The sequence below is a fragment of the Hibiscus syriacus genome, unplaced genomic scaffold (assembly GCF_006381635.1).
Source record: "Hibiscus syriacus cultivar Baekdansim isolate YM2019G1 unplaced genomic scaffold, ASM638163v2 tig00111941_pilon, whole genome shotgun sequence".
Taxonomy (NCBI): domain Eukaryota; kingdom Viridiplantae; phylum Streptophyta; class Magnoliopsida; order Malvales; family Malvaceae; genus Hibiscus; species Hibiscus syriacus.
Window position 1 is genome coordinate 1,522,491 of NW_024063217.1, and position 9,863 is coordinate 1,532,353.

A 9,863-nucleotide genomic window follows, 5' to 3' on the forward strand; every position below is an offset into this window, starting at 1 on the left:
TAAAGACGTATCAAATTTGAATAAGATTCATTGGATCAACCAATTTTAATTACCAATTGTACCCTCATCACCACTAGTAAAAACGGTTCAAATCCAACAATAATTAAAGTTCCAAAACGGTAATTAAACCTGGAAACAAAGACGACCAGAGACTTCATAAAAATTCAATGGCGGAGGGTTAACAAAAAGAAAAATGCATCCTCAAGGGCCTCAACACAGTTAAACACCGGGAAGAAGAAGATGGACAACCTTGGGTGCGGCGTCGATGGGGTCCTGAATGAAGCCAAGTTCAGTGAACCACACCACTGCCGTGGATCGGTGTCTACATAGCAGCAGCGTCTCTCGCCTGTGCGGTGGCTATGGCTGCCGACGTTATCCATGGATTCCGCCATTGGAACTCTGGTTCCCTTGCAAATTCTTCACCATCAACGCCACTTCGTTGACAGTAATAACCGTGGCCGTCAAACTATCGGTTGATTTGAACACTCCCATGCCTCGGGGACAAGATCAGCTCGCGAAGCTCAGCAGCACCGCCTTGATCTGCACGGTAATGGGTAACTCTATGCCTTCTATAGGAACCATGGAGAACAAAGAAATACTTACCAATATCATAGCTTTGGGTATACTTGTGGTCACTGTTGTAGTCAATATCTACATTCAGCTGGTACTGGTGTCATCTTTGTGTTTGAATTGGAACATGCTGTCATAATGTTTCTCATGCTTGTTTTGCTAATTGTTTTAAGCTTTTCGGCTTTGACTGTTCCTACGATTAAGCACTATTTAGAACTTAAATACAAAAAGAAGTATGAAATGGCTCAGAAAGAATTCTCGGTGGCGAATGAAACCAAGTCATTAGAGGATAAGCTCAGAGAAGCGTTGATGATACATTGGATGATGGCTCATACTTGTAGTCCTCAGTTTGTTATTGGTAGATGTAGTCCTCAGTTTGTTATTGGTAGATCAGTTACATGTACTGCCTCGGGTGCCTTTTGTCTGTTCAGTGCCGCAACGTTAGCCGAAGCCATGGTTCGATTTTATCTGATGCCAGGGTCGTTGAAGTTCTGCAAGGGGGATTCTGATTATAAGTGGTCAATCAATTTAGTGTTACTTACACAGGCTTTTGCAGTTGGGATGGGTACAATTGCCCCTGCAATGAGATGGTTTCTTGCTATCAATTTCAGGTGTCCAACGAGAAGCAAGAAGAAAGGTAACACCACCAGATGGTACAAACTAGAAGAATACTGGATTAGGATATTGGTGGAGATGAAAGAGTGCCCTTTGAACATACCGGTACGTAATCGGCTATGCAGGAGAATTGCCCATGATGCAAAAGTCAAATTTCTGAACTTTTGTATTGGGATTCAGGCTGGAATTGTGTTCATCAGCAAAGTAATTCGTCTCATCTCGGTTTTTATTATGTCTATGATTTTGTTAAGCTACAACTGCTTTAGAGACCGGCTGATGAAATTCACACCTGACAACAGCATTGGGAATGACTCAGGATCAGAGTTACTCCATAGCTCAAAGCTGGATCTCAGCCGTTTTGTTTTACATCTTGAAGGTGAAGAATCGCTGGTTGAGCTAATGATGAAGGAAAATCGAGATGCTACTGAATACTGGAGGCAGAAAGCAAAGAAAAGACAGCCAAAATATCTCAATGAACTGTTGGAACTATCAAGACCTTGTGAAGGATTCAAGGGACTTACCGAGTTTGATAGTTTCAAAGTACCCTCTCTAGATACCGAAGAAGCTCCGAATTGTTGGTCTCTTTCTTTGGTGACACTGACTGGCATAGCAATTGCAGTTCCAAACATCGAAAGCTGCTCAATCAAACGTCTTATAGCCGGAGTAAATGAAGGTTTGGTGTATGTCAGAAACATAGAGGACATGCAAGGGAATCTGGTAAACAGCAGGAAGGCCGCTGATGTTGTGTGGCTAGGAGTTGAGTTGTATCATAGGTGGCTAGATGTCGACCTTCGTAAACTGTCTCTCCAAGGAAAAAAACACAAATGAAATACTGCAAGTACTTTCCGATTCAGCAAAGAACATATTAATGGAGTTTAAGAAGTGCAATGCGAATCTGTGCCTACTGGATGACCCTTCAAAGTGGCCTATCAAAGTGTTGGCTGCTAATTCCATGTATAGAATATGCCAATCCATTTTGCTAGACTACGAAGCCAAACATTACAGGATGGAGGAAAGATTATTCGAAGCCATAAGGGTGATGGTTTCTGATATATTGGCTGCTTGTCTCACCAATTTAAAGCGGTTCATTAAGGTCAAGTAGAAGAAAGAGAAAAAAGTGTGCGGCATGCAGCTCATGTTCTGGGGAAAACCGAAGCGATTCTGAAACTCCTCCATAAAACACCACTTCCTGGGTTGAATCCAGATAAAATGGTCGTGATGGACGAATGGCGATCGTTTCATAAGCTGAACATCTCTTTGTATGATACTCCAAGCTCTGAGTTAGCTTCCCCTTCTCCCTATGATGTATAACTGACTGTTGACTAAATGTTTGGAGGCCATACCCTGCATTTAGCTTATGTAAATTTGTGCCTTTGCCATTCTCATTGGCTGTTCTCAATGTACATTATCGTTTTGTAACCAAGAGCAGGAAATTCAGTCTAAAGGAAAAATTTCCCCCTTCTTGTTCTGCAGAAAACAAGGGGAAATGGGCCTCTTTCGTTTAAGTTGGTTTTGCAATGTTGTAATTGGGCTAGGCTGCTATTAACCTTTTCTGGTTAGAGAATTGGTGCTTGTTAAGATTTTCACTAGGGGCTGAACTTAAATTATACATATGGTTGAGAGTTAAAATATAATTTTACAGTTTTTAAAACAACTAAATCACCGTTTAATCATTTTAGGGAGCAAAAATATAATTTTTAACGTGCATTAAATTATAAATAGATATTTTGAAGAGGAGCCTCTTTATAATTTTACCAATTAAGGACTATGGCTCATCAAACCAAGGGTGTGCAAAACTATCCAACCCGGTTGACCCGATCTGTTGATAAAAACTTAAAAAAATCGGGTAATTTTCTAAAAATTTTACCTGGCCGGGTCACAAAATTGAAGTTTTCCGGGTAGCCGATTACGCGAGTACCCGATTAGTTTATATATATATATATATATATATATATATATATATAATGGATTATTTATATTATGATTATTAGATTTTATATTTAGAACTTTTAAATTTTATGTTCGGATGTTGGAGTATGTAATTCGAAGTTTCGAACATTTAAATTTATGTATATATATTTTTAAAATTAATAATTTAAAAATGAAAAAAAATGAATACCCAAAATACATGTACCCGCAAAATCCGGGTAACCTAAATATCCGGGTCGAGAAATCACTGACCTGAATGTAGTGGGTACCCGAAAACCTAGGCGGGTACCAGATTTGCACACCCCTTTTCAAACCCTAGATGGGCCTTTGCCAGAAGATATACCAAGTTATTTTCTAATTATTACTGTATTGTTTTAATTTATTTACCTTTATCTGTTGAATGAATTTTGATCTGATGCCAAATAAATGCAGAAGGAAGAGCTTTGAGTGTCCCCATGAAGCTTGTTTCTTAATCATTTAAGTATAGGGTTTACAGATATTGGAAGGAACTTATCCTCCAAATTTGAGGCAGTCAAAGCTTCCACCCTATTAAACCCTTCGCTTCCAAGCATGTCATTGTGCCTCAACACTCTTTTCCTTTCCCTGAACCATCAGATTTACAAGCAACTCAAACCCCAGAAGAAATACCGACAATCAAGCGTAAGTGTTGATGTCATCACTGACCAGAACATGTCTGACATTTGCTCGAAGATTCAGGAATTATGGTCCCACGGTTCTGAACTCCCCACACGTGTCAATCTGTTGTTTTGCATGGCATCTTAAGCCCTTTTACACCCCCCCCTCCATTTTTATACTCTGTCCCACTCCCACTGCCCCCCTTCTTTCCCTTATCATCTCTCTTGTTTACATCAAAAACATCCATGGGGAAACAAGGGTATGTTTTCCACAACAAAGCCTATTTATTTCTCTTGCTGTTATTGTTTTTTGAAGCCACAAACGCCTGTGGAGTCGACCAGTTGAACCACTGAGAGTTTGGGATCCGACTGCCTTCAGATGAGCCGCAGGGTGTAGATGATCCGCAGGGTGTAGATGATCAGGAACTTGGAACAAGATGGGCTGTTCTCGTGGCTGGTTCAGCTAGCTTTGGTAATTACAGGCATCAGGTAATATTTATAAAGCATTTGTCAACTATAATCTATAATCCCACTTACTTTTAGCCTGTAATGGTTTGATTACATGGGCTGATGCAAGTGCAGGCAGATGTATGCCACTCCTATCAGCTGTTGAGGAAAGGAGGATTGAAGGAAGAGAACATCATCGTGTTTATGTACGATGACATAGCCATGAATGAGCTGAATCCAAGGCCTGGAATCATCATCAACCATCCCAAGGCGATGATGTTTATGCTGGTGTTCCTAAGGTGATAGACTGATTGTTAATATTGAGCGTACTTAATTTTTGTAGTTAATATTGATGGGACTGTATTGAATGGTAGGATTACACGGGTGAGCATGTTACAGCTGCAAATTTGTATGCAGTTCACTACAACAATTTTTCTTATTAGTGGCATCTAGGTTATTGTTACTAAAACTTCAATTTATGTCACTAGATGTATTTTGTGACGTAAAAGTCAATGTTACTACGACGATCGTCACCCTAGGTGTGTCACTAAATGTCAAAAGTGACGATATATGTATTATCATCATGTATTGTTAAATACATAGTGACGCTTATGGATAACGTCACAGTTTAATTTGCATTCAGTGACAATTACTTTTGTCACCAAATGATATACATTTTCGTCATTAATAAATCATATCGTCACCAATAACACAATAATTTCATTGTATATGTGACGGAAAGAAAATTGTCACATTGTTAGTAATGTAGTATATCGTCACCTAATAGTAGCATGGATGACATTTATATATAATGTCACTATATAATTATATTCAATGACAACTAATTATGTCACCAAATTATGTAAAATTTCGTTATTGATCATTTATACTGTCACAGATAATACATTGAAATAAACCAATACGTGACGAAAGAGATATTATCACATTTTTAGTGACATAATATAAATGTTACCTAATAATATTATGAATGACGTTATGCATAACGTCACTTTATAATTTATATTCTATGACGGTTGGTTACATCACTAAATTAAATAAGATTTTGTTATTGATAATTTATATGTCACAAATAATGCATTAAAATTAAATTATATGTGACGAAAGAGATATTGTAGCAAAACACAAATAATTTATATTCTATGACATTTTTAATGACGATATATATTAAAATAAAATTATTTATACAAACCTAAATAAAAAATAAAATAATTCACTTATTGCAAAATAATAAGATTTAAACAAATATTTCACTAAATACATAATAATTTCATTTCTATAAATATAAAAATGTTTAAATGTTTACAAAAAATAAAAATAATATGATAATAATATGACTTGTGGAATATTTCGTTGTAGCAATCTCAATCCAAACCTTGAGTCGGTTGTGATTCTGTTGATGTTGAGTTCGTGGTGTCAATAACTTGTTGAGGTTCAGATTCTTGGGTTTAATTTAGTTTACTAGAGACTTTTTGAGTTTCATTTTCTCGTGTTCGAATCCTTTTACGAGATACTTTTCTTGGTGCCATCCTAAAACATATAAAAAAACTATTATAAATACTTTCACAAGCTTTTGCAATCGATTGCTCTTAGAAATTAGAGGAACTACAAAGGCGCATTAAACCACAACCAAAATCATTAATTATTATAGCACAGCTGCTCTCCACTAGCAGAACATTCTACAACATAATTCATAAACACAACATTTCGGTTACACCGAGAGAATGATTCATTTGCATGGTTGTGAGACTCGCCTGATATCAATTGTCAATTGGTAAGTTCATGGTTGTGAGACTTGTCTGATATCAATTGTAGTAACCTCTGGCTAAGGAGGAGGAGGAGGTGGCACAATATATCCCGGTTTGTAAGACTGCAAAATAAATGTTTTTTTTAGGAATAAGTAAAGCGACATAGTAATTCAACTCATAAAAAACCATTTCAATGAATGAGATAACGATGATCGTGTTTGTTGTCCTGAAGAAAATTTTAACAATACAGAAATATTATATGAATCTTCCAACAAATACAGATAAGTCCAATACATTTTGTTATACCATGTGATACACCACACAACAACAAAAGTCACCAAGTAATGGCTACTAAAAAAGCACTGTCAATTATCAAATGCATTTGATAACAAGCAGTAGAGTACTGTGACTCAAAAGTTTGTAAATGTAAATTTACACCCTTGTTAATTTACAAAACTAATACGAAATCCGATACTTGTTTATATTCATGAATTATGCAAATAGGTACGTGTAACATAAGATTATAGAAAAACAACATATTTGATCATCCTATATGAAATGACGACGACAACAACATTTCTGGAGCAGGGGTGTACCTGATGACATATCTAACAAATTATATCTCCCTTCTCATTGCTCCAACGCTGAATGCATTTCCTATGAACAAACTGCACAATAAAAAATTGTCAAACAAAACAGTAAAACTATAAATATATAAGATTGCAACTGAAACCATCTAATGATCAAGTTGTTACGCTATAAGTCACGAAATTCCCCAACATTAACAAATACCTTCAAACTGCCACTGCATGAACAAGGAGTCTCCAAATTTTCAATGTCATCCTCTTCCACATCCTCAACATCAATAGCACAAACATCTGGCTTAACAACTATAGAAGAATCTTCACTGGAAGATCCCGCAACTTGGGCTTCTTGCACCGGTTGTGAAATTACGAGTGTTGCGAGTCGGTCCATACATAAAATCAGATGATCACTCATTCTCTATCTGAAACGAGAGGTCCTTGATATACAATAATGCAGCAAAAAGTACCCACTAAAGTCAGAATACAAATGAGGTTGAAATTGTAAATATACTTCCAAAATTCAATTGTTCGCAAACATAATAAATTATAAATCAACCCAAACAATATTCCCAATCATAAAAGAGAACTGAAGAAACCCACTAATTTAAAAGAAAAAACACGATTTTCCACCTTATAGAAATAATCAGCAAAAACATCATACTCTCTACCGCCATCAACTTCTTTAACTGGCACACCATCACAGATTTCCTTCAAATCATCTTGTCTCAGCTTCACAGCCAATGATCCAATGTTGCTTTCAAGGTTTTTAATCTTATTTGTAGCTGTAAAAACACAATAATGAGGCTCATTTCCATGTGTGTTCATGAATGCAGATGAGCTTCGAAAAGAAACATTGACACGCGATAACGACGAAATCAAAGCATAACGATCGTATCTAACAAATTTAGTGATTTAAATCGAATCCCAATATTTGCATCACTTACTCTGGACAAAGCCTTCAAACTGTCAAATAATTGCAGGACTGGGAATTCAAAACAATCTGAGATAATAAACGACTATGGTGGATGAATTAGGGGTTTGTTCTTCAACAAAAAATTTGATTTATTTAATATATTTTCTAATACAATAACTTAGCTACCGAAATTCAACCCCAAATAAAAAGGCCAAGGAAATTAAAAAAATGACACTCCACTTCCAACCATACACAACTCACTGTTTAGATGATTCAGCAGTAGGTCTTGGGGGATAGGAGTCGAAGAAAGCATAAATAATCAAACTTTGTATTAAACGATGACGAGGAAATCCATCGTCTTTCTTATAGAAAAGGTCAATTGGGCCCAATTAAATAATATTGGGTCAAGGCCCATCATTCTGCTAACTCCTGTTTTATGGCCTCGTATGTACGTATATGTAGATGGTAGTTATAATAATTTAATCCGAATTTGATAGATTTCTACTCAAATTATTTTTATAGGGTTAAATTTTATTAGAAAAAAATAAATTAGGTTGGGTTAGTCAGATTTTATAGATGGTGAGGTTGGGTTTGAGTTTATTCCGAAATATGTGCTATTCGATCTGATCAGGAGTAGTAGTATAATTTTTTTTTTATAAATTTAAGGATAATTGTTGTAATATTCACTCTTTATTTTTTTTGTATAAATTTCGTCGTGCTAAAACTATTTTTTGTGACAATAATAAAATGTCTTATAAAATATGACAAATTAAATTGTCACGAATAAAACTTATTAGTGGCGAATGTGCAACACCACTAATTCAAATTGAATCTTCACTATAGTAAATTGTCATTAATACTTGTTTTTTATTGGAGACGATTTTACAACGTCATTAATTTATGTAAATGTCATTAAAAGATTTCTCACCAAAAATTTTGGTGGGAAGATTTTTGAGCCAAACATATAGTGACAAAAATTAATGATCATTTTTAAAATTGTCATAAAAGATATACCATTAATCAATAAATATAACGAAAATAAAAAAAACGTCACATTATAGTATGTTTTGTGATTATATACGTAACGTCATATAGAAATTTTGTCATAAATTGACAAATTTGTTGTAGTGGCTTGGTAACAAAAGTGCATTGAGTGGAGGAAGTGGAAAGGTTATCGATGGCAAACCCAACGACAGAATCTTCATATACTACTACGATCATGGAGGCCCCGGAGTTCTAGGGATGCCATATATGCCATTGATGTATGCCATGAATTTTCTTGATATCTTGAAGAAGAAACATGCACCTGGAAGCTACAGAGAGATGGTAACTGATCTTCTAGTTTCAATACAAATCAATAATCCTCTGCAGTTCGATGAATTCGATAATCTTTTGATGAAAATTACTTGTATGATGATGACCTTTTATGTTGCATTTTTGATGCGACCAGGTTATATATGTAGAAGCTTGTGAGAGTGGAAGTATCTTCGAAGGCATAATGCCGAATGATCTTAACATTTATGTAACAACGGCGTCGAATACACAAGAGAGTAGTTTGGGAACTTATTGTCCTGGGATGGATCCTCCTCCACCCCTGGGGTTCATCACTTGTTTAGGAGATCTGTATAGTGTGGCCTGGATGGAGGACAGCTATATGTATTTATTCACCTTTGACCTCTTTCGAGACGAGTCCGGTCACGATTCTAATGATCTGAAGTTATCATATTAAAGTTTATGTTTCAAAAACTATTCTGAGCTTTATTTTCTTATGATCTGCAATGAAATTCACAATATAAAGAGGGAAACGATAGAGCAACAGTATGAACAAATTTTCTGCAAATTTTTGCTGTTATAATATGGAGTTATGGCCTGCTTGAGTCCAAATTGGAAATACTAAAGTATGATTATTCCTGAATTTTCATTATGCAGGTAAGTAAACGGACTTCCAATTTCAATGCCGGCGCAATGGGTAGATCCCATGTGATGGAATATGGGAATACAAGCAGTAAAGCTCAGAAACTTTATTTGTATCAAGGCTTCGATGCTGCTACCGTGAACTTGTCTCCAAATGAATTAAACCACAAGACAATCGTGGAAGCGATTAACCAGAGAGATGCAGATATTCTCATTTTATGGCATATGTGAGCTAGAGCCCTATCCTTTTTCTTCTCCTCGGCGAAATACATTTCTTTAAAATGATACCTTTGTTTAAAATGATACCGATGTTGGTCGTCTTGTTTGTTATACAGTACAAAAATTCAGAGGATGGGTCGAAGAAGAAAGAAATAATGACACAGATTACCGAGACCATGAGGCATATAATCCACTTGGATGGCAGCATCGACTTGATCGGAACACTCCTTTATGGGCCAGCAAAAGGCTCTGCCATCCTCAACGCCATCAG

General features: G+C 36.0%; 2 pseudogenes; both read left to right on the forward strand.

Annotated features, from left to right (window-relative positions):
- Window positions 1–152: 152 nt before the first annotated feature.
- On the forward strand, window positions 153–2,627 carry LOC120173081 (annotated as a pseudogene).
- A 1,368-nt stretch (window positions 2,628–3,995) lies between these two features.
- Window positions 3,996–9,188, forward strand: LOC120173178 (annotated as a pseudogene).
- Window positions 9,189–9,863: the final 675 nt, after the last annotated feature.